The sequence below is a fragment of the Castor canadensis genome, chromosome 14 (genome assembly GCF_047511655.1).
Source record: "Castor canadensis chromosome 14, mCasCan1.hap1v2, whole genome shotgun sequence".
In the NCBI taxonomy this organism is placed as follows: domain Eukaryota; kingdom Metazoa; phylum Chordata; class Mammalia; order Rodentia; family Castoridae; genus Castor; species Castor canadensis.
Window position 1 is genome coordinate 108456164 of NC_133399.1, and position 25682 is coordinate 108481845.

The 25682-nt window shown below is 40.1% G+C and overlaps 1 protein-coding gene and 1 long non-coding RNA gene across 3 annotated transcripts in view; both read right to left on the bottom strand.

The window, feature by feature from the left end:
• Xkr6 (XK related 6) overlaps nt 1-25682 on the bottom strand; it is a 232996-nt gene that overhangs the window by 206565 nt on the left and 749 nt on the right. The window lies entirely within an intron of this gene.
• Nucleotides 1-25682, bottom strand: part of LOC109678355 (uncharacterized) — a 75874-nt gene extending 50192 nt beyond the window's left edge. The window contains exons 1-2 of one of the 2 annotated variants that reach the window (XR_012441581.1): nt 2847-25682; nt 2018-2105 (exon numbers count right to left, since the gene is read on the bottom strand). This is a non-coding gene — a long non-coding RNA (uncharacterized lncRNA). Of the gene's footprint in view, nt 1-2017 lie in introns of both variants that reach the window. The other variant, XR_012441580.1, reaches the window with a different exon arrangement.

Consider the following 25682-nt stretch of genomic DNA (forward strand, 5'->3'; position numbering starts at 1 on the left):
CATAATCACTGCACAGCTTGTGTTGCCCAGGATAATATATTACCAAGTGTACTTCCATATGTGCTTATTTCTAATAAATAATTACTGGTGCACAGAACACAAGCAGTGTATCAGACTACATTTTTAGTCACCACTGTCATTTTCCAAGTCATCGTTTAGGTTAAATCTCACAAACTGTACCCAAAGCCACATCTTCTATGTCTTTCCTTGGCCACATATTTAAGTATTTTCCTGAATGTGCTGGAGACAGATGTCCATAAAATACAATTAAGTCCTATAATAAAATCTAAGGGCAAATATTTAAAAACTAATAGTAATGAAATGAATACCAAATGTGGCAAAGGCACAGAGGTGGAACAGAATACATCATTCTGTTGCTTGCATGCTCTGTTGCTCCTTTTTTCTGTTTCCAACAACATTAATACACAACTTCCTTTATGCTAAGCACTAAGCATATAAACTCATTTATTTTACCTTTGAAGTGGGTGTATTATTGTTTTCTTGTTTAACAGCTGAGGAACTGAGGCAGAGGGAGTTAACTAGCTTACCCCAGTCCACAGAGCTAAACGCAGGGTTTAAATTTCATTTTGTTCTAAATCTTCTCTGTGATCCCTGGCCTACCCCTCACTGAAAAATGCAGGCAGGCAGGACAAAAGTTCAAGAGACATCAAAAAGACAACCATCTTTTTAGTAAGTTACACTCGTGAGCTTCAGAGCACTAATGTGAAAATAAGTGTGCTGGTGTTGTGTCTGCAATGGGGAGGGCCAACGTGGCCAGACCAGCACTGTTTTCTACCTGCTTCCCCACTGGGCCTACCTATTCAGGGCCAGAAAGTCAGATCATCCCCCAGGCTTCTGCTTCAGTTCCAGTAGTGCAGTGAGGTTTGAAAGTGCCTCAAGCAGAGCCTACAGTTCTCTGATCCTTTACAATATGGAACTCTACAACTGAGTGTCATAGCATCCATGCTAGGAATGAGGTCAATTACTCCACACACTTGCTAGACTCTCTCCTCTTCTCTTCCCAGCAGCCATTCAGTGCTGTCATTACCCCTTTCTTCCCAGTGTAACTGCCCCTACATTTATGCTATTCCATCTCTTCTCCCCACAGATTCCTATAGGGGAAATGAAAGATGTAAAAAGAAAAAGATGAAGTGAACACTCAAGAAGCTCTCGTTTTAAATCACTGTTCTAAAAGACACATGGCCAATATATTAAAAACACACAGAAAGACATACACATACATACATAAATAATCCACACATAAACACATATTTCAATAATGAGGGTCTTTGATTCTTAGGATCACCCTTTTCCATCCACAAATTTCTAACTATACTGTTCTTTAACCACATAATTGTTTCTCAATGTCCACTTTTCAGATGTACAATTTTAGAAAGAACATTAGCTGTGGACAACATCACCACTTACTCTAAAACCAACACACTGAAGCTTTGTTTACTGATCTGTGACACAGGTACCTCCACCTGCCTACCCTTGCAATTTACCTCACTAATGGGAGGCTCAAAGGACATAACATGTTTAAGTACACCAAAGTCCTTGAGGTCCCAGTAGGGTTAAGGTACACCTTGGAAACAAGAAAACCCTCGGAACCAACATGTCAATATTAAGTTTTCCCATCTTTCTCTTGACAGAAACTTTTAAGCAAGGAAGCGCAGGTCCGGGATCGGCTGTGGTTGTGGGGATTTTAAGCAAATTATGTTAGCATATGCACTTGTGGCAGCAGCACCCTTACACTGCAAGTAAAAGAAGCCATACATGCAATTATCTACTCCTCAACTCAGTTCTCAGAACAGATGTAATGTTTTAACCCTTACTCTGCGCTCCTGAAAATTAACTATGAATCTCAATCCAGTATCAAAATGTTTCAAGGAGAACAAAGACTTTGTACCATTCTTTCATCCAAGGAGCTCAAACTCTTAATTGAGATGGACTTAGTCCATTTTCTGTTCTAAAAGAATAGCTAAGACTGGGTAATTTACAAATAATAGAAGTTTACCTGGCTCATGGTTCTGGAGGCTCATGGCAAGGAACTTCTTGCTTCATCACCCCATGGCAGAAGGCAGAAGGGCAGGAGAAAATGCACACTAGACAAAAATGAAGCAAGCAAGAGGAGGCTGCTTTTCCAACAAACTCACTCCCACTAATCCATTCATGAGAGTGGATCCCTCATAACCTAATCACCTCTTAGATCTCCCCACACCATGATGGGAGCAATTAAGTTTTAACATGAGTTTTGGAAGGGATATTAAAACCAGAACATGGTTGTTTCTCACTCATGTATAACGGTAAAAGGTGTCTGCTCCTAGACATACTCAGTCTTTTACTATCTCCTGTTACCTGAAGGATATTAAGTTCTCAAAAAGTTGCATGCAGTGGTAACTGTTTCATGTTCAGCTAAGTGACTCACACTTTCCACATTTGTGAACTAATTACAAATGCATATTCCCCACTAAACAGACAAGAAACTACTTTAGCTATACTTAAATTTTTCCAATAAATGCATAGCTATAAAGTTGTATGTAAGTCAAATCAGATTTATCACTGCCTTGGGTCATTTTGGAAATGTACTTTCACCAGGGAAAAGAATCCAGAAACATAGCCTTAAGATGCCACAACAATCACAAGGTACTTGCTATGGTATGAATGTTGATGTCTTTCCAGGGTTTGTAAGTAAAATTCTGAACTATTAAGAGACAGGGTCTTTGGGAGATGATCAGGTCACAAGGGTGGAACCCTCATCAATGAAATTAGAGACCTTATAAAAGAGACCCAAGGGAGCTAACCTGCCATTTCTGTCATGTGGGGACAAGTGAGAGAGAACTCACCTATGAACCAGAAGGTGGGTCCTCACCAGACACCAAACAAATGTGCGAGCACCTTGATCTGGACTTCTCAGCCTCTGCAACTATGAGAAATTAAGTCTCTTCTTCCTAAGTAACCCAGAATACAGTAGTATTTTGTTATCATAGCTTGACTGGACTAAGACAGAATCAAGCTTTTACTTCTAATATCCCATAATTTAACACTGAAGAAAGAAAATCAACACTAGTATTCAGCTAACAGCTATATCGAACATAGAGTAACAGACAATTGCCATGGATACAAGAAAAGGATCCGTGACAAGTACAGCATTTCTTAACTGCACAATATGTACAAGTGGTAGAAGGAAAAGCTTTCTGGGTTCTAAAATGGACTCCTGGAGGAGTCTGACAGAGTGAAGTGGGGACAATGGTAGAGTAGGCATTTCCAGGTGCTCAGCTTCCCCTTGTCTGCAACTCAGAAAATAAGGACCAAATATCAGAATTTTGTCAGAACTCTGGAAGGCAGTGAAAGACTTACAGCAACCAAGAAAAAGTCAACTACAAATAGTAGGAAGCTTTATAGCATTCTTATCTGTCTCTACCCTTCCTAGTGCAGCTGCAACCCACGTTCCCAAAACAGGACTCTACGCCTGATTCCCAAAGGAGCAGAAAAGACCTTATTCTCAAATTACTGGGTAACTCTATTCTAACCTGACAGAGATATAGGACGGTTGACACAGGTGTATACTTGTTTTCCCCAACTCAAAACTCACTCTTGCTGGAAAAATGACTAGCATTGCTCAAAAACACTTGAGGTAAAACATCACAATTAAGACATAAAATGGACCATTTGACACTTAGGAAGAAAAAACAAGAGAGCTTCGAATTAGGGCAATCAGGTACACCACATACATGGGGGAATTTCAAAAGCCACACATGTGCCCAGGGTGATACATGCTTAGAAGAAACATGAGAAGATCCTAAGCTTTTCCACCCCAAGTTGCATATTAAGTGTGCCCAGCAAAGGACCAATCTACAAAGACTGGTAGAAGCATTTCTATTTACTTGTTTGATTTTTTTAGTTCCTGGCATTCCAGGGTATCTCTATCAAAACAGTACTGGAATACAGCTACAAAACAGTCTTCAGCAACCATGTATGACAAGGAATATGATCCCTACAAAAATATTTGGGAAAAGTCACTTCACAAAAATAGGACTACTATAGCCTCCAATGGTTAAAAAAAAAAAAAAAGCTCGTCTTGGGGAAGGGAGAGAATATTATTTTCCAGGTACCTGGGTTTTCAACAACAAGTCACAAGACATACAAAGAACTTGGAAGTATAGTCCACTCAAAGGAACAAAAATAACTGGCAGAAAACATTTTGAGAAAGCCAGACACTGCATTTAATATACAAAGACTTCAAAGAAACTTTAAGTATGCTCAATATCAACATGCTACGAAAAATGAATTGAGATGTAGAATATTATATATTGATAAAAGGGCCAATTTATCAAAAAGAAATCATGCACCAAAAAATAAAGCCTCAAAATGTAAGGCACAAGCACTGGCAGAAGTAAAGAAAAAACAGAAAGCTCCATAGTAGTAGACTTCAAGACACCCATTCCATAATACAGAATAAATTAACACAATATACATAAAGAGCATTTTATGACACATAAAGCTAGATCTAATAGGTATACAAAGACACTCTTCTTCTAAAGTATACTTGGAATACTCTCTAGGAAAGTCCACGTTCGTCCACAAAATAAGTCTCAATAAATCAAAAAAAGACTGAAGTCACACAAAGTATATTCTGTAACCACTATGCATGAAGCTAGAGATCAAAAGCAAGAGAAAAAAGTGAAAAATTCAAAACTGTGTGGAAATTAAACACCTTTTAAAAACCAGTGAGCCAGAAGAAATTATAGAGAGATTTAAAAAGAACATTCCACTGAAACTTATGGGCTGTAGTAAAAGTAGCACTCAGAAGGAAACTAATAGCTGTAAACATCACATTTTTTAAAATGTCAAATCAATAATTGAATTTCATACAATAGAAAACCAAAGAAACAAAGAAAGAAAAGGAAAAAAAATCCTGAGGTTAGGAGAAAAAAACATGATAATAGAAAGGAGACAAATCAAATGAAACGGACAACTGAAAAGGTCAAACCATTTGTTACAATAAGAAAAAGATGCAAATAACTAAAATCAAAAATGAAAGTGGGGATATTACTATTATCCTTAAAGAAATAAAAGGACTATAAGAGAACATTATGAATTATTAATTGCATATCAACAAATTAGCTAACCTAAATGAATGGACAAACACCTAGAAATACAAATTACATGAATTGACTCAAGACAAGAAACTAGAAAAAACTCAACGGACATTTAACAAAGAAACTGAATGAGCCACCAAAAACCTCTCAAAAAAGAAATATCCAGGTCAATGGCTTTCCCTGGTGAATTCCACCAAACTTTGAAAGGAGACTTAACACCAGGTTTTTCCTAACTCTTCCAAACAAAGGAGCACTTCCCAACTCATTCCATCAAACCAGCATGACCCTTGTACCAAAACTAAAACAAGACATCAGAAGAAACTTAACAAGCCAATCTGCCTCATGAAAATATATCCTAGACCCTCAACAAAAGACTAGTAAGTCAAATCCTACATTGTATTGAAAGAATTAATATGTACCACAACCAAATGAGATGCAAGGATGGTTCAACATATAGAAAAATCAGTGTTAACACACAACACTAATAGAATGAATGTAAAAATACGACCTCAAATGATACAGAAAAGGCACTCTGCAATACCTAACACTCTATCATGACTTAAAAAACACTCATAAATTAGGAATTAAAGGAAACTTCCTCAATATAATAATGTACATTTATGGAAAAACAGCAACTCAGAAACTGCAAACTCTCCCCCTAAGATCAGTAAGGAGATAAAGATACGCTTTCACCACTGCTGTGCACCAATGAACTGGAAGCTCTGCCCAGATCAATAGACAAGGAAAAGAAATAAAAGGCATCCCAACTAGAAAAGAAAAAAATAAAACTTTATTTGTAGATGGAATGAGCTTATATGTAAAATATGCCATGAATTCACAAAAAATGTCACTTTAATCTAAAAGAATAAGATACCTAGACATGAATTAAACCAAGAAGACAGAGAATGTGTACAGTAAAAACTATAAAATATTGCTTAGGAAAATTAAAGGCCTAAAACAATGGGGCGGGAGGAGCCTGTATTTATGGATTGGAAGACTTACTTAACATTGTCAGGATCACAAAACTACTCAAAGCAGCCTATACATTCAGTGCAATCCCTGTCAAAGCTCCAACTTCTCTGGCAGAAATTTAAAAGTCATCCTCAAATTCACATGGAATTTCAAGAGTCCTTAAACAGCCAAAATAATTCTGAAAATGAAGAAAAACAAATGTAGCATTCACATTACCCAATTTCAAAATTTACTACACAAGTAGGGACACAGCTCAAAGAGTAGAACAGCTGCCTACCAAGCAAGAGGCTCTAAGTTCCAACTTCAATACCACCAAAAAAAACCTTACTACACAAAGGTACAGCGATCAAATCAGGGTATGCTGATGTAAAGCCAAATTAATATAGTCTAATGGATTACAACTGAGTCCAGAAATAAACCCACGATTTCAAACAAGGAAGCCAATTTCATTCTTTGGGGAAAGAATAGTCTCGTCAACAGATGGTCATAGATTTCTACATGCAAACACACAATGCTACACACCATATGCAAAAGTGACCTCAAAATGAATCAACAACCTAAATATAAAAGCTGAAACCACAGATTCTTTTTCAGAACATAGAGGTATATCTTCATGACCTTGGATTTAGCAACAGATGTTTAGATGTTGTTAGAAATAAACGCCGCTCATAAAGAAAGCTCACGAGAAAAGCCTCACGTCCATACAGCAAAGTTTAATGGCAGGCCGGGAGAAGATGGCGCAGCCCAGAGTCTGGGCCAGGCGTGGCTTTTACAGAAAGGGGAGGGTAAGGAAGTTAGCGCATGCGCGATAGGGGTGGGGCTGTCTTAGAGTGCAGGAATTTGTTCAAGGGCAGGGCTGTCCCTAGAAGTTTCTCAAGTGAGGTCTGAGGATAAAATGGCCACCGATTTACAAATGGCAACATTACTGTTCTATCAGATATGACGTAAACATCACAAGAAGCAAAAGGCATTACCAAGAAAATTAAAAAGACAACCTGCAGAATGGGAGAAAATATTTGCAAACCACATATTGAAAGGGATTTAGTATCTGGAGTATATAAAGAACTTCTACAACTAAACAACAAGACAAACCAATTAAATGGCTTAAAGAAGAGCTATTTCCCCAAAAGATACACAAATGGCCAACCAGTGAGTGAAAAGATGTTCAACACCATTAGGTACTAGGGAAACACAAATCAAAATCACAAGCAGATAATCTTCACACCCACTAGGATGGCCATAAACAAAAAACAAAGAAGAAACAGAAAGAAAAGGGAAGGAGGGAGAGGTGGAGAGGGGGAGAAGGAGAGGAACAGAAGAAAGGGAGGCAGGCTATTGGAGAGGATGCAGGGAAATGGAAATGCTCACGCAATGCAGGTCAAATATAAAATCGCACAGCCACTGTGTTTTACTCAAAAAGTTAAACATAAAATTACAGTATGACTGACAATTTCGTGCCTCAGCATATACCCAAAAGAACTGAAATGATTCATTCACAGAATGTGTTCACAGCACAACGCACAACATATGTGGCACAGCTAGTTCAAAATATATTCAGTCCAGGTCATGCTGCCTGTTTCACTACTAACTACCACAGGTTAAGAACTAGTTGCACGCTCGGTGTGGTGGCACACGCCCATGATCCCAGCACCTAGGAGGCTGAGGCAGGAGGATTTCAAGTTCCAGGCCAGCCTTGGCTATACAGTGAGACCCTCAAAAACAAAACAAAAACCGAGTTGCAGCTCTCAAAGTGCTATTATTGCACCATGGCACATGCACTGGCTTGGCATCCTCAGGTTTTTCCTCCATATTTTAAATCTGCACAAGCTCCCTTTCCCAACAAGCATTTCACATTTAAACCACTTGGTTATCACAGTGGCTCTGGGTGCTTTCCACACACCCACGCCTACCCCAAATAAAATAGGTCTGGTTTGCCAGCTATGGTAAATGCAGAAAGGTCAATTTTTGTCTTTTTCTTTTTTGAACTCCAGAGAAAGCTCCCACATAAATCAATTTTAAATTGTGAAGCTTTTTTTTTTTTTTTTTTTACCCTTATGGTTGTCTCCAGATACGTTTGCTTCCTCAGCAAGAGCAAAAGCTAGGAAGCATGCAGGCCCCAAAAAGGTATCAGAATACAACCCTACACAAGATTCATGGGGTGATGCTCACCTAACAAAGCAAAACCCAAAGGGGACTGAATCCCACAAACCATCTGGCAACAGTGAGGTGGTTCAAGTGGCACATTTAATCAGTCACATAAAATCTCTTATCTAATATGTAATACTACTTTGCATTTATCTGATTTGGTGACCAAACGGTATGGAAGTTGTTTCTAGAATCACCAAAAGTTGGCAGAGCATTGTTGGAAGGTGATTCTCGAGTGAGACTGGAACCGCTTAGTAAGCTGTGAGATGCTGGCAGGTTGCTAACTTCTCTGTGCTTCAGTTTCCACATCTATAAAATGGGGCAACACCTGCCCCCTCGCCCAGGTTGTATCCTGTAACATCCACACAGAGCACTTGGGACAACTGAAAGCCATTACTACTGTTACTCTAATTACACCTGGTCCTCTTCTTTCGCAGGGTTTCTTCTACTCGAGCCACCCCCAACTCCTCAATGCCACTTGTCTCAGGAGAATGCACGTGTGACACTATTACGTATATAACACAGGTCACTACTAGAACCAACGTTTTTGCTGGGACTCAAAAATAATTAGATGGCTAATTATTTCATGGGATGCATGACCCGCCCCCTCAAAAAAGGAGGACATAGCCCCTTACTGCTGATGGCAGTTATCTCAGGTGCTGCAGGATGAAAGCACTTTCTTCTTTTATTCTGTATATATCACTATTTCTGTCTGACTTGTTGACGTATATATTCTCCTTTGTTTAAAAAATGCTACGTTATTAAAAAACTCCATCAAAACCACTAAGAACAGTGCAAATCATACCTGTACAACTTACCTTCCCTGTAGCTCACTTGCTAAGACTCTGATGAGCAAATCGACTACAGCTTCCAACTATCCCCCCTCCATGGAGGATGAAAGAGCAGGAGACTCCAATACCGCTTCTCTGGGAGCAAGGACTGGCTTCAACTCTCTCCTCTACATGGCAAAGCCCACACATTAAAGCTAGGGTAGAGATGTGGACTGTGCGTCCCTCTGCAAAGCAGCTGCTCCAGAGTGCACTTGCGCTGAAGTAAGGGAATCAGACTGGACACGCAATTAGTGAAGTGAGCAGAGCTGAGCCCAGCCGAGTGCTGCACAGACTCCAGCACTGCTAGCTGCCAGCTGCTGCCTAAATACTATTTTCCAACATCTTCTGACGGCTAGTAGTTACTCAAATAGATTTTTAAAAGAAAATGAATGCAAAATATTGTAATTATTAGAAGATTATTATAATTAGGCATTCTGTTCTTTCCTTTGATACAAGGAACAAAGTGGCTGTGATGGCTGCAGAGAACACAAAGTGCCTTCCTTTGGCTGGGGTCACTGACTCACAGGGCAGACAGAGACCCTGACCCCAGTGTTCTTCCAACTACTGCTCTCACCTGAAGTCTCAAGCAGGTACTACCAGACTTATGATCTCACTCCACGACCACCACTGAAGCAAAGGAGAACTAGAGAACAAGTCACCTTCTCAAACATCCCACAAGCACCTTGTGGCTACCAGAATATTTCACCAAAGTTCCAAAGTTACCTAGACCATCTCCTTCTCTAAGACAAAGAAAAAGAAAATAATTTCTTCCTAATACCTAATCCTCAGATCTCTCTGATTAAGTACTCAAAAAAATTCTAAATTCTGATTATTATATGTACTTTATGTCACTTTAGAAGTAACACAAGATTTTTCAGCCCTGTACACGTTCCTTCTCCTACCAGACCAATGATCACTCAATATAATCTTATAACCATTTTAAGATTAGTAAAATAGGTATAATCACTTCTAATTTACAGAATCGCTGTCCTAGCTTATGAAATAAATAATAAATGAAGATCTGTTGTACTAAAACTGAGCCAAGAATAAAGTTCTCAAAGAGAAAATTATGTGATGTTGATACTTGAGAAATGATTTCAAGTACACTAACAAATTGATGTCTTTATTAAAATATCCCTTTATTTATGAAAAATACCTCTTTAAAATTTACGTTAAGCCACTTTTTCTCAGCCCCTTTTTCTCAGCATCAAGGTGCTACCCAACAGCACTCTCCATTCCCCAAATCCAATGCAAAACCACTCAAACCTTGGGTGGGGAGGCAGTGAGGTGGCTGCCAGCAGAGTAAGTGTCATGGCACCCCAGCACTGCATCACAGGGACTCTGAAGATCCATTAATTAGTCCATCCTCGTAAAGCTGGAGGACCTTTCTCAAAGAAACCACCAGAAGCTTCTAGATCAGAGCAAAAACCCTTCTCTTGCTGAGTTCTTGGGGACTGTTTTTAAGTAGTTGAGTGTTGGGCAAAAGTCTGGCACCCCTAGCAGCAACACATTCCTGCTGACAGAACTGCTGGCCCCTTCCAATGAGGCCAGCACTGAGAAGATAGAGAGGAGGGAGCCAACATGCACAGGCACAATGGTGACTCAAGGCCCCCATTACATCCAAACCTGTAACAAGCCTGCCAAGGAGGGCAGGCTCTCATTCTAAAGGTGGGGAAACTCTGAGAACTCAGCGATGTGTTCTAAACCCTGATCTGCAGGGTCAAAGTGACACATCAGGACATCCACTGTGTTCTACTAGGTTCAGCATGGAGCTGAGAACATCTGTATGACCTCACATGAACAGTCTGGCCAGAACTCCTTACTGCTTATCCTACAGCTAAGCTGGAGATTTGCCTACTTCAGAACCTGCATTACATAAACCTGTTTTCATAAACCCAGTTTGCTTGTCTGAAGGGTTACCTATATCCAAGTTTCAGGATAACAAACTGCCTTAAATCAGTCAGCCTGATGCTGGGTCAACTATGAGAATTTCACAACCTATGATGCCAAAGGAAAGAACATAGGTGTTTCAGGCTGACCTATGTCTGCCAAGAATATATGTGGAACTCCTAACCCCCCCCTTTCCATCCCTCAGAATGGAACCTTATTTGAAAATAGGGTCATTACACAATGATGAAATAAATTACAATGAATCTGATATGACTGGTTTCCTTTTAGAAAAGGTTAAGTTTGGTCCCAAACACAGGGAAAACACCAGTGACAGTCAAGGAACACAATTGAGGTTCTGCAGCTGCAAGCGTTAAGCCCATTCTAAGATGGACAGATACCTCCTTTATAAAAGCAAGTAAATGACTACTATTAACTTAATATTTTCTACCAGATAGTAACCAGACTTTAACTACCACAGATAAAACCAGAGTAAAATAAACCTCTTCATATTTTTAGTTCAACTAACATTTATTTCAAAGTAAAGAGATTAAAACCACCACCTGAGCCACCAGACCCTAGAGAACTGTCACAAGCAAACCCCAGGCAAGCTGAGGCTATTCTCAAGGCCCCATTAGAATTAAATGCTTCCCTGATACCTACAGACACACATATATGTATATTTACACTTCTATATGCCTAACAAAATCTTGTTTCCTTCTCCTGCCTCAAAACCCTGAGGGTTCAAGTCCTACCCTTCACTTGAAGCCTGACTCAGGCATCATCTACAGAGCCTTCCCTTCATGTCCATGTTCTAACATACTCACCCTCCATCCATCAATCAGGTGCACCTGGTTTAGGTGCCCTATGTCAAAGTGCAATACCATGTTTGTTCGCTCATTCCAACAGATAATGCATCCTACTATATACTTTGCAGGAAATGAAGATAGAATCTACCCTTAAAGAAGTCCAGCAAGGGAAAAAAAGAACAGATCATAAATTAGATGAAAATAAATAAATAAAATGACTAAGAGCAAAAGGAACTTTGGGCAAGTTCAAAGTCAAAAGTGATTGTTTGCACAGAAAGACCCAGACCAGCTTTAATGGAAGGTTAACAGTTAAAAGTGGTCATAAAGAATGACTGGAATTTACACAAAGAGCAGTGGAAAGTATTATCTGGGCTAAAGTTTCCTACTCTTTGCAGTAGGGATGTCAGGACTGAAAGCTCTGTGGTCCAAGGCTGTCCTAGCCATCATAGGATGTTTCACAGTATCCAGAGCCTCTTGAAACTAAATGCCAATAGAAACCCCTTCCAACTGGAGGCAACCACCAAGTCTCCAGACACTGGCATGTAACCTGGGGGAAGAAAGGAGCCAAACCATCCCTGGTTCTCAAAACGATGATACGGTACTAACATCCTCTTCCATAAAGCACCATTTTACATGTGAGGAAGCTGAGGAATAGACAAAGTCAACCCAGTTAGCTGGTCCATGACAGAACGTGGGCTCCAAGAGACCTCTCGCCTTCCTTACGAGGTGGTGCTGTGCCTCCTCACCACAGGTCATGTGGTAATAGGTGGAATTTGGAAGGCACTCTTTGGATTTAAAATACCACATCCATTTTTAATTGTGGTAATTTCACACTTTCAAACCTGTCATCATGGGTTGTCATCATGGAGCAGTAACACCTGGACTAACTTTTTACCTGACGATGGTCACACTGTGTACAGAAGTGGAAGTGATCAATTTAAAAATATTTGTAGATAACAAAATGGCAACTAGTCCCAAATGGACACATACTAAGAAGACCTACGCCTTGAGTTAGGTAAACTGGCCCCAGGGACATAATCAGTACCAGTTTTGTTTTCAAATAAAGACATTTCTGGTTCAGCTCTATGCTTAAATCATATTTAGATATTTAATTATCTTTGAGGAAATTTTAGATAATTTCAATCCATTCCCATAGGTTATTAATACATACGCAGAATTCAGTATGTTTTAATACATGAAGTTTTAGTGTGTTTTCAAAATTTAGTTATGAGTTTGCATGGTTTTTTAGGTAATGCATTTGGTGGTCTGTACAATGAACAAATGAGAGACAGGGAGTCACTTTTGGGGGCAGTACATCTAATGCAGTGCAAGGAGGACTGCATCTAATAAGGTTCCCACATATGGATTCTGTCAGTTACATTAGCTGTGGTGATTAATCAAGATCCCTTTCCTAAACCAGATAAACTGTGTTTTAAGACATGAAACATGCCAGGCACCCAGTGGCTCAGCCTGTAATCCTACTGAGGAGGCAGAGATCAGCAGGGTCTCAGTTCAAGGGCAGCCCAGGCAAATAGTTTGAGAGTTCCTACCTTGAAAATATCCAACAAAAAAAAAAGGGCTGGAGGAGTGGTTCAAGTGGTAGAGCACCTGCCTAGCAAACATGAGGCCCTAAGTTCAAACCCCAGTACTGCCAAAAATAAAATAAAGTAAGAAGACTTGAACATTTGCAAGTTTAGGCATATGGCCACAATACTTTTTATTTAGTCTATGAAAGCCATTTTTACCTCAATACAATTTCAAATATGAAAACTTCTTTAAAACTCTAGCTGTGGGGCTGGGAGAGTGGCTCAGTGCTAGAATATTTACATAGCACACACAAGGTCCTGGGTTCAATCCTCTACGCACCCCTCCCCCAAAAAAAAAGTTGTGTTGTTTCAATGTTTTAATTTAGTACAGTATGGCTCACACTTCAAATAATTAAACTTAGATACTGTTTTTTAAACCTTCAATAGTTACCTGTTTTCTAGACTCATGAAAACAGAGGCAGTTTGTTTTTGTATAATTTCAGGCTAAGAATGGGTTTTAGACTTTTAAAGGGAACTGTGCAATGGAAGACTTACATGACCCCTCAAATCCTAAAATATTTCATTACAGAGAAAGCTCCACTGACCCTCGCTTTGAAACCGAAATCAAAGTTTTAAAAAGCAATTACCTATTACCCTCCCTAATTAGTAGCATTTTCCATACACATTTGCTTCCTGTAATGTGGAAGGTACTAGTCTGAGAACATAGCTCTTTCTTTCTTTCCTCTCACATGGGGTAAAGCTGGTGCACAGGCAGGGCCTGCATTTGCCAGCCACCCTTACTCTAAGTATGGCCACAGCTAGTCCCTGCCCCTGGCATGTGAGCAGAAGTGCTCTGTGTCATGCAAGCCAGAGCTTTAAGAAGCAATCACCCTCTCCTTTCCCTGGCTGGATGCTGAGGGTGCTGGATGCCAGGGGGCTGTCACAGCTACCACCGGCTAGGACCAGACGCAGCAGGCCATGCATTTCTATTGTAATAAGCTGCTGATGGTTTTTGTTGTTACAGTTATTGAGGAAACAAACTGTAATAGTGAGTAACATACACGTGGGTCTGCTGCCTTTCCCATTTATGTAACTTCTACTTGATTTGGAAGTTCTCCCAATCATCCTTCAAAAAAAGAAAGGGAAAAAAACCTATGAAAACAGATTGTTTATATTGCAGAAAGCAGTCTGTTTATTCTACTCATCAGTCTCTTCCTTGACAACTGTCTGTTGCGCTTTTTGTTTACTGTATGCTTAGATGAATTTTAATATAAAATTTCACTAAAACTTCATTTGAAATGAACCAAAATTTCAAACCTTTCCTGTCCCATGCAAGTCACTTAAGTGCTGACACATCAGGGAGCCATCAACACATCCCAACTAGTGACAAGGTCACAGAAACAGATGTTTAAAACAACCCCTCTTCACTTATTTATTATACATAAGGATCAACAAAGCATAAGAGTAACAAATTTCACTTAGCCTTGAAACACTGTAGAATATCTTGTAAACTCTAATTTCCCAAAGCAATAGAACCTTGAGTTTCAAGGAGCTGCATCCTGACACCATCACTGATTCTAAAACACATACCATGCTAGAATGCGTGCTTCTGTAACACAGGTCCCTCCACACAGTCAGGTGAAATGGGAATGGCAACCACATGTGAGGAAGGTGTTTTGGCCAAAGGCATTCCTTCTCGGCATGTTAACGTTCTGAAGCTATTTTACAAACAATGGGAATGAGAAAGGCCAAACAGAAGGCCGAGATGACCAGGACTACTTTAAGAAAACACTGAGACTCTATCTCAGTGTCTTCCTTTCGGATACACAGTGGCTTAGGAATCCAGTTTCTGCTATGCAGTCAGCTAGCCAAAGATGCCACTGTGGGAGCATGTGACGGCTGCACCCAGGAGCAGAGCTTTAATGGTGCTGATGTCGGCCTCCATCTACGAGAATCTATGTATCCCAGGATTTAACAAGACCCAGAATCATTTGAGAATGAAGCCAAGCTAAACGCCAGTGCAAAGTTAACCCTGCTGATATTTTCACTTGCATTTCATGGTTTTGATTAGTGCTCTGGTTAGAAAGTTACGTAGTTTTAAGTAGTCTGGCCTTATCTGATTTTTCCCCCACAGCCCCATTATTTGTAGTGTGTGATTTTGTACAATGGCAGGTTTTTCAGGAATACATCTATCAGTAGCTGGACGTATCAAGAACTGAGAAGGTGAGTTGCAAATGCCAAGCAATGAACAGAACAACACCCTCAACCTCACGGGTCACCATTCAAAATCGTAACATGCCTGACAATTAGATCTCATTTAACCATAAAGTCCTTATAAAGGTACACGCCAACCTGTTCCCATACATCTCAAAAACTATTAAGAACTATCAATCACGTGGTTCCTATCAAATAGGAAAACCCCAAATACAGTCCACAAATGCTACAAGCATATTCTCATCCTCGCCTTTCCAAATTTATCTGCAACTGAACAGTGAATCCTTTATTATCATTTTTTGTTTCTACCAATCCTAAGGCATACCATTACCCACTAGGTCTAACCCAAACCATGAGATGTTTAATATGAATGTCATTTTTTATTGAGGGCATAACCTTTTCTCTCAGAGCATCTTAACACACCAGCTACTTACAGCTGTTTAGTTGAATACTCAGAGCTGCACTACTTTTGACCAAACAAAATGACAAATGTGGCAATTTGCTCATCTTGATCAAGAGCACCAAATCAGGAGTGTATCCACTCCTACTCCTACTCCGCCTGAACAGCCCAGCCCCCGCCTCCCTAGAATGGCTCACCCTCAGCTACCAGGACACAAGGTTCTTGGATTTCCTGACAAACGCCACAGTACATTTCTAGATGGGATTCAGAGGATGTTATTTTGGCATGAGCAGGTATGAGATGAGCTTGCTGATCTACCGTGCTAATAGCCTGGCAGCCTCATCCCTCTCCCCAGCTGGTCTCCCAGGGGATCTAGCAAGCAAAATGCAGGCAGGCCGTTTTTTCTTCTCTGCTCCTTTCATTCCTGTTTTTAGTGACACTCACTACCTATCAGGTCACTTCTACCCTTTCACACACCAGTTTCTTTTGGGGAAATTCAATCCTTGGCACCGATTTCAACAAATAGAACATTTCTGAAAATCTGAGACGCTCTGAAATTCACTCTGGACTGAGGATCAGTTTTCACAACATAATAAAGTGCCTGTACCCTGGGCACATGTAAGCTCCAACAGTGACCATCGGTATTCACAACACTTGCATGAAAGACTTCAAGATTCCAAAGCGGATACTGGATCAAAGCAAAACTCAGTTCTAAGTCACAGTGTTTGAATGTCAAACGTCTTTATAGTATTCCTAATTTTAGGCATAGTATATGGTAACAGCATTTGATTAATTCACATTTTCACCAGCCCATTCCAGCTAAAAGTAAGATTACAGTCAGAGATTGTTTCAACATTGAAGTTTTGTTAAAACCATCTGCAGAGCTTTTTTATATAGTCCACCCCTCTAAACCTAATCTGCCTAGAGCTTAAGTTTACAAAAATAATCCCAAGTAATTCTAATACATACTTCTGGAAAAGAACTTCTATAAATATTGGTAGAAATTACACTATACAACTGCAGTTCTTATCCCTGCCCAGACACTGAATGGGGAACTTGCTGAAAACCTAGACTTTTAAAATATTTAAATTCTCAAGCCCATCCCGGAACTGCTGGACCATACATAATTTTTGTTGTTGTTGCTTTTTTTGTGGTACTGGGGTTTAAACTCGGGGCCTCATGCTTGCTACGCAAGCACTACACCACTTGAGTCACTGCACCAGCCGATGCATATTTTCTTATGATGGACCCAAATACCCAATTCCCCAGGTGATTCCAATGCATGGCCAAGGTTTGGAAGCAAATGCTTTGTAACTTTGAGGACAAATTTTAGGAAACAAGGCAATGACACCTTGCCGAACCAAGTAGCCCCGTCCTTTCCACAGGTGATACGTTCCAAGACCCCAGTAGATATCCAAAACCTTGGATAGTACCAGTCCCTATGTATACTTTTTTCCCTATGATGAAGATTAATTTATAAATTGAGCACAAGAGATTAACAATAGTAATTAATTACAACAATGTACTAAAACAAAAGTTGCTTAAAACTTACTATAAAACTAAGTCTGGAATATGCCATTTAGTATTTTCAGACTGCAGTTATCTGGGGAACTGAAATCAAGTATAACAAAACCTCAGATAAGAAGAGACTACAATACTTACTGACTGCAAAGGGAAATGAACCTTTATGTGGAGAAATGTGGCAATGACAACCTTAACCAAAAGACTAAGCACAGTGTCACTAACAGGACACACCAGGTGTCGCATACCTACCAAAACAATGCAAACATGGCAGAGAAAGCAGCACTTCTGACAAAAAATATGGGGCCTGAATATAATCAAGCCCCTAGACACAACTTCAAATTTACCAGAACTACTGAGGGCAAACAACACCTGAAGGAACAACTAGGGAACACACAAGAGAACTGCCTGGACTGTGCAAAACAGTCAATGTCATGAGAGGGAAAGGGATTTGTTCTAGAGTTAAACAAAAATGTAGTATAGGAATTTGGGTTAAATGCCTGCTGGGGGGCAGGAGGGACCTATAAAAGACACTGTTGGGGACTACTAAGAAATGTGAGTGCTCTTATGTAATTTTATAGAATTAAGGAATAACTATGGAAATCCTGCTTATCATTTTAGGAGGGATAATGGTACTGTAGTTACATGGAATAGGAAGTAGTCCTATATGAGGTGAAGCATTCAGAGGTGCAACGCTGTGACAGTTGTTAACACACAGCAGAGCTACTTGGTGTCACCAACAATCACTGAGTCCAGGGAACAGTAACAAGGGTTCACTACACTGCTCTGTCTTCTCTGTATGCTCAAAAGCTTCCATAATGAAGTCCCTGGCCCAACTCCCCAGTGCTCTGGTCCTGTAAGTCTGAAGTAGGCTGGAATCTGCTGTGTCAACAAGCTCAGAGGACTATCCTAACATGGAAGATCCTGGCTCCACCTGAAGAAACACACCTGGAGAGAAAAAGCACGCCTGCACTCTGGAAAGACCTCTGGAATGACTCTGAATCTCCCTGACTGCTCAATTTTACTGGTTGGTCCCAAAGCCATGGGTTTGGGGGTCTTCCTCATTGTTGCTACCTTCTCTAGTTTGTGCAGTTCATTGAAAACAGAATGAAAGGGACGGGAAAATAATGGTGACAGAGGAAGTGTCCAGACCACCATCTATGACTCTTTGTCAGCAGGTGGCCAGGACAAGCGCAATTACGACTCCACCTCCCTCCAAGACTGCTGTGAAGAAAACCGTCCTGTTTGCTGTCCTGTGAATGGACTCAGTTTCTTCCTGGGAATGAGTGACAAGCAGCGTATATTCTGTAAAATCAATGACCAATACAACACAGAAGTAGTTTCCTCACATTTAAAAAAAAAAGGCAATACTGCATTCAAAACAAAAATTATCTTAAAAAGCACTCTGTTGTTTCAAACAGAGATATATAAGAAAAAAACTGTGTCAGTAATATACAAAAAAAAACTTAGGGCACCATGGTTATCTTAAGAAACATTAAAGCAAGGCAATATACCAAGATCTATCCACATTACACAGATATAAAAGAAAAATCTAAGGTTGAATATAGAAATATATCATTGTAATAATATTCACTCAAGCCTCTAAGCAAATATAACTTTCCTAAAAATTTACCTTATGGTTTAAGTTAAAAAAAAAAAAACTATCTTAAACTAAGGGAAAAATTAAAATTCACTTTAACAGCCTTCCTAAAAGCCCAACTGACATGGAAGCTGACACCAAAAACAAAACAAAATGGGTTGGTGTCATGGTTCAAGTAGGTAGATCACCTGCCTAACAAGTCCAAGCCCTGAGTTCAAACTCTAGTAATACAAAGAACACAGAAAAAAGAAAAAAAAAACAAAAAAACTACGAACTTTTCAAAGTTAAGTAACACAGAATATAAACAATAAATCCAATAGGTGATTCTGGGGTTCCCCTCCAAAGGAAATTAATCTTGATAAACAATTTAGAAAAATCTCCAAAGTAGATGGCTTAAATAAATATATGCACAGCTTTGGCTTAATCTAACTATAAAAATGTATACCAAAATTACAAAAATAACCACTTTAAAATATAACTTTAATTTTAGCTGAATTACAAAGTCACCAAAATAACTGATAAGCCAACTTGACAAGTCACTCAGGAAGTTTAGTCTGCAGTAAATTTCAAATTAACTAGTGAAAGATAGACCAGGCTTCTATAGGCAGAGCAAAGTGACTAAAAGTAATAAGAAGTCTAAATAATACACATTAGTACTCTGAACTCTTCTATTTCGAAAAGTTCCTGAGAAACAGACACGTTAAAAAAAAATTTAATGTTCAAATCAGAGCCTGAAGTTCCTTCCTTAAAAAGTCTTTTCAGAGCACTTTTGCTCTAAAGCACAATGGACTTTTGAGAGATATTAAAGACAACCAACTAAAATCCTCATTTGATAAGTAAGAGGAGAATGAATCAGTGGTTCTAACTTGCGGAATGGTAAACCTGACTCTTGGTACCAGCATCCATTCCCTGTATGCCACTCTCTGTATCTTGTACCCCTTCTCCCAACAAGTGGGACTGAACCCAGGGCCTCATGCTTGCCAGGCAAGTGTTCTACCACTAAGATACATGAGCAGCCTTGTTGGGTTTTTGTTCTTCTGAGTAACTATGACAGTGACTCAGGTTTTAAAGAGGTTTTCTTAGTAATTCCAATAGCGGTAAGTGGTTGATCATCTTCAGGCAATTAGTCAAAAGTTACTGAACTTTTTAAATGTGGTTATAGTTTCATGATTTTTTTTAAAATACTTTAACTTTCAGATCAAAATAAGAATCAGAATTTCTGACTAGAACAACCTCAATAAACAGAAGATAATTTGCTAAGAGTACAGATAAAGCCAACCATCTCATGGAAAAATGATGGTGCTTGTTAGTTTATTTCTTTGTGCATCCCACAGAATCTTCCCAACATTCCACAATTTATCTATTACAGAAGGCAAATAGGTTCACCTTACAGATAACATTTGGAAAATCACACAGCAAATGATGTTGGAGATAGAAATAAACTATGGGTTTCTGACTGTGTCTATTTGAGCTCTGTAACACAGATTTGGATGTTTTGTTTCTGGGTCTCTGAAAATACTATGTTGCAATTCACTCCAAAGCATGTCTTTTTTTCATCATGATGTTCCTTGAATATCCACCATACAATCAGGTTTTAGTTACCCAAAAGCAAAAAATAATCTTCAGAGACACTGTCTTCCTGTTCCTTCTCCTTGAAGAAGTGTCTCTATCCAAATTTACTCTCCTATCCTACCAGGTTATTTCTAGGTTTTTAGGTGACAGGAGAGAGAAAAGCAAAAGCCAAATGAAGCAACAGGTAACTACTTTATGTAGTTAAATCTAACCCCTTTTCCCTTGATGGTACCATCAAGGGATGGAAGATTATTTAAAAAAACAAACAAAAAAACTTCAGGAGACCAAAGCAGGAGGATCACAAGTTCAGAATGGCTTGGGTTACACACAGCAAGACCACATCTCAAAAAAAAAAAAAAAAAAAAATCCTTCTTTTCTTTATGCTTCCATTTTTAATCCTTTCAAATTTTGTTCTTGTCCAGTAAATGTCTATTGCTTTTTTCAAGTGGCAGTAAATTGCAACAATATCATTTGTTAAATAATTCTTTTTTCATTCCCAGATGAGAAAAGCCACTTTTACTATGTAGCAAATTTTCACAAATTTATCAACCTGTCTGTTTCACTAGTTGCTTAATTATTCTTCCAGCAATATTAGTCTAATTATTGACACTATATAGCACAAGCACTTTTCTGATATTTTCCTTTTCCAATTTTTTCAACCACTAAAACACACTGCTCTCAATTTTATTCATTTGTCCTCAAAAACAAAAACAAATCTCATTATCTTTTTAACCAAAATTCCATTTTTCATGGATAAAATGGGGGGTGCTATTTTTGCAATAGACTCCCCCCAGCAAAGGCAGATATATATAGACACACACACACACACACACACACACACCCCTTCTACTGCAACTCTGACTGGTTCTCTGTTTCCACACAAATGAATTTGCTTATTTGTAAGGTATAACATTCCATTCTTTTTTTTTTTTTTTTTTTTTTTGGTGGAGCTGGGGTTTGAATTCAGGAGCTTTCACTTGCTAGGCACGTGCTCTACCGCTTGAGCCACGCCTCCAGTCCAACATTTCCATTCTTAAATTACAAAATCTTAAGAGCTACACAGTCATTACTGGTCACCTATTCCAGCACTATCTGTAATCCCAGTTATGTTCCCGAGGCATACTTAAAAGAATAACTTCTGAAGTAAACAGAATTATTAAAACTTTGACATGCAACAGCCATGACAGTATTATCTGTATTACACAAAAGCAAAGAAGTGGTCTACATTTTTTTGTAGACTACTCTGAAATCCGGGAATCCTTTTAGAATGAGTATTATACTTGGGCTTAAAGAAATAGAAAACACTGAAGCCAAGCATGGTGGTGTACACCTGTAATCCCAGCTACTACAGAAACAGAAGCAGGAGAGTCTTGAGTTCGATGCTAGTACAGGCAAAGTTAGTGAGACCCTGTCTCAAAAGCAAAACAAAAGCTGGGCTCAAATGGCAGAGCACTTACCTAGGTTATGAGAGGCCCTGAGTTCAGTCCCCAGTATGGAGGGAAAATAAAGGAAAAGAAATAGAAAACACTGCGACACGTAAGTGCTTGAAAGAGCTGAGCCCAAGTCCTTTTGCACCCTCGTTTCCAAGGGAAAGTCACTTTGTTATGGCATTGCCCAAGGACTAAACTTCATAGTACCAAATGATCCTTTCCTAGCGGTTCGATCTCTTTTATTAAGAACACAGATCCAACATGCATCCTCCAGTGAAAAAGCCTTGCTCCTCAGATGGCCAGGACTATGAAGAATTTAAGTGCCTTTCTCTTCTACTCTGTGAAGCTGAAATAACAGTGATTAAATTCCAAGGGAGATTAATGATTTGGTGGTTAGATCAGACTTTGATGAAAGAACTGTTGCTTTCTGACTGAACAGAACTGCCAAGCACCCCCCAAAGGTGGCACAAGGCAAAGAAAGGACAAGACGTGAGGGAACACTTCCCAACAGCAGCACAAGCTGCAAACTCAAGTACACTGTTCTGAGTGTCAAACTCTCCAAGAAACTGGTCTCACTTTCTAATAACAACCACACACTGTACTGAAGTGAGGCTAGAGTGACTCATATTCCTGCTACCAATGACTAGCATGCATGCCCCTTATCTCTAAGAGGAGCACCTGAAAAGGAGAGCACACAAAACTGCATAGCAAGCTACGTGTTTAGTAATTAGTGCAGGTAGGACACACACTAACTAGCTCTTCATCACAACTAGGGCTCTGTAGAAGCAGCTTGTGATATAGCAAACCACTGCACACACAACTACCCTTCCATGCTCCAAATTCGGCCCAGCCAAAAATACTCTTACAATCTGTAAAATCATTTGGTGAAAGAGACATCAAGTATTTGCCATCCTGAGAGAAAAAGTCAACACACACAGATTGGTACCACCTTAATGTCAGGAGAAACTAAATTTTCTTAAGTAGGCATTTTGTCCAAGCAAGACTCACATAATTCTACATTTTAAAAAAAAGTAAAGAAAAAGCACATAAAGACACAGGTAATCATGGCTTAATGGAATTCGGCTTGTCAATGTACAACTTCACTGACACCTTTTCTTAGAGATGTAGTCCAAATCAAATGATAGAATTTTAGACCTTTAACCTTTATGCCACGTGAGCACATGAAATAGCAAATTTTGAGTCACAAATATGATTAAGGCAATGACCATAATCCCAAAAGATGTGCAGTCAAAACTGAGTCGACGTGTGTTCACGCCTGTTGACAAACCACTGTTTGCCAAAAGATGAAAATAAGGAAAGAATAAAGACCTTTCTCCAAGGCTCTTGCATGAGTGACTCATGCAAGCAAGCACCATGCCTAGCAGGGAGGAAGGAGCAGACCTGGCTCCTGGAGCATTTCAAGCAAAGCCAGTCTACCAGAAAAATAAAAAGCAAAATCCTGCCTCAGTAAATACTGCTTCTGAAATAAAGCAATGTAGATGACATAGCTTAGCTGAATTAGCATGTCTTTTAATACCTTAACTGGAGATATTTAGAGATATATTCTAATCTTAAAAAGAAAATTAGACATATTGGAATCATAGGCATCTTCCAAAAATACATATATCTCTGCAAATGATACATATATCCACATTGCATACAGATATAGACATATATATCACATATAGATATTTATCTCACGGATGTATCACTGCACCTTGAAAATAAAATGAAGAGCAGGGAAAAAAATGCCACCCCATTTAAATAACTGCAAAAGCTATGTTTACACTTAAAATGTACTTTTCAGTTTGCCCAAAACATGGAGTTCTACTTTGCCCAAACACAATTAAGGATCAGGTAATGTGGGTGGGCAGATAATTCTGCCTATAAAGGACCGCAACTAAATGATGCCCCAAAATCTTACTGCTAATAAACGTAATTCTCTCAGGAATTTTACCTTGACACACACATTCTTATTGCTCACACTCAGAAGTCTAAGACATGGAGACAGGGGACTTCAACCTGTTCAGCAGAAGCCTAGTTATTAAATGCACGCTGTTCAAGTCTACTAGTACTTCTAAATCTCTCCCTTCTCCAAACTTTCTGTCCCTCTCCCTGTTTACTGTTTGCACCTTACCAGGCTCCAAAAAAGGTATCCCCAGGCCAACACACTATCTTTAATTCAGTATGGAAAGGGGGTGGGGAGGAGTGAAGATTTAGATTTCAAATTCAAAACATACTTTAACTATTTCTTGACCTCAAGCTATGCTCATAACAGCTAAAAGGCAACCAATCAGCACTTTTTCTATTTTATTCCCCTACTCTTATAAGCTTACCAGCAGGAATTAAATTATCTGCGGCCAATGCAGCTAGATATGGTTGCTTAACCTAACCTAAGAACACCAGTAAACAACTCTGGGAAGGCCAGGAAATACAAGAGCCACCCTCACTTCCTCTCTCCTCTGTCAATTCTGGATGAGAAAGTTCTTGCATCCACTCTCCTGATTTGACTTCATTCAATTCCCTCCTTTTTCTGAAATGTTTTTTAGATTCAGAATAGAGATCTGGTCACACCATTCAAAACGAACTTTCTTACAGCTAACCCGAGTACACCTTTGTAACCTGAAATACTGAGGCCTAAAATCTACTACCAGGCATCAGAGCCAGGGCAGGTCTAGGTGATGTACCTGAGGGCGCTTCTCTGTATAATACGTCTTCGATAAGATTTTTCCCTCCTGCAAACGCTCTCACCTACAAGTTTCCAGAACACATCGAAACTGATTTATGTTGCAGGACGCAGGCCGACTGAGGTTTCAATGGGATCCTTTCCTCACGTAGCCAGTGAGGCAGCCAGAAAGTGAGTGGTCAGTGAAGGCTGCTGGAAGCAAGAGCATTTGCAAGTGGTTTTTGAGGGATCACCCGGCACACGGGGACTTCACAGACAGGCAAAGGGCCGAAAGGCCAAGCCTGGGTCTTGTGTAAACAGAAATCACACACCGGCCTGGCGAGCAAGAGCAGAATAGGTGCGCAGGGGGTGAGAGTTAAGACCAACCGCTTGCTGCCATCACATACCATCCAATTCTACCTGTCACCGAGAAAAGGGCATGTCTACTCCAGCAACAGTCATGTCCGCAAGGAGGACAGCGGAGTGGAGTCAGTCGCAGGGGCGGGGGCTGCGGGAGGGGGAGGGGCGAGGGATGAGGGTGCTTTAAGGAGAGGCAGCGAGGGTTTTTCCTCAGGGCCCCACGTTGGCCGCCGCAGAGAGAAGGTGGAGAAAAGGGGAAAATGTCTTACCGGGGGGGGCAAAGCCGAGTACAAACCGGCTGGAGGAAAGGTCCCCCCAGGACACAAGCTGGGGTGCAGATAGAGCTCCAGCAGCTGTTACCTTGGGATGTGGGGTTTAAGGGACAACCGGGATAGAGGTCTGCAGAGGAGGAGGGGAGCGGAGGCTGGAATAGGGTCCCCGCTAAGTGCGAACCAGGGAATGGAGACAGGCAAACAGCAGGACCTGGGCCTCCCCGGGCCAAAAGGCGTGGCCAGGCATCCGAATCGAACGACAGACGCTGTGCGGCCACCCCTCCTACCCGCCCGGCGGGGCCCGTCCAAGGACCAGCGCACGAATGGGCGGGGGACTGGGGAGGGGGAGGCCCCGCGCCGCCGCCCCCAGCCCCGCA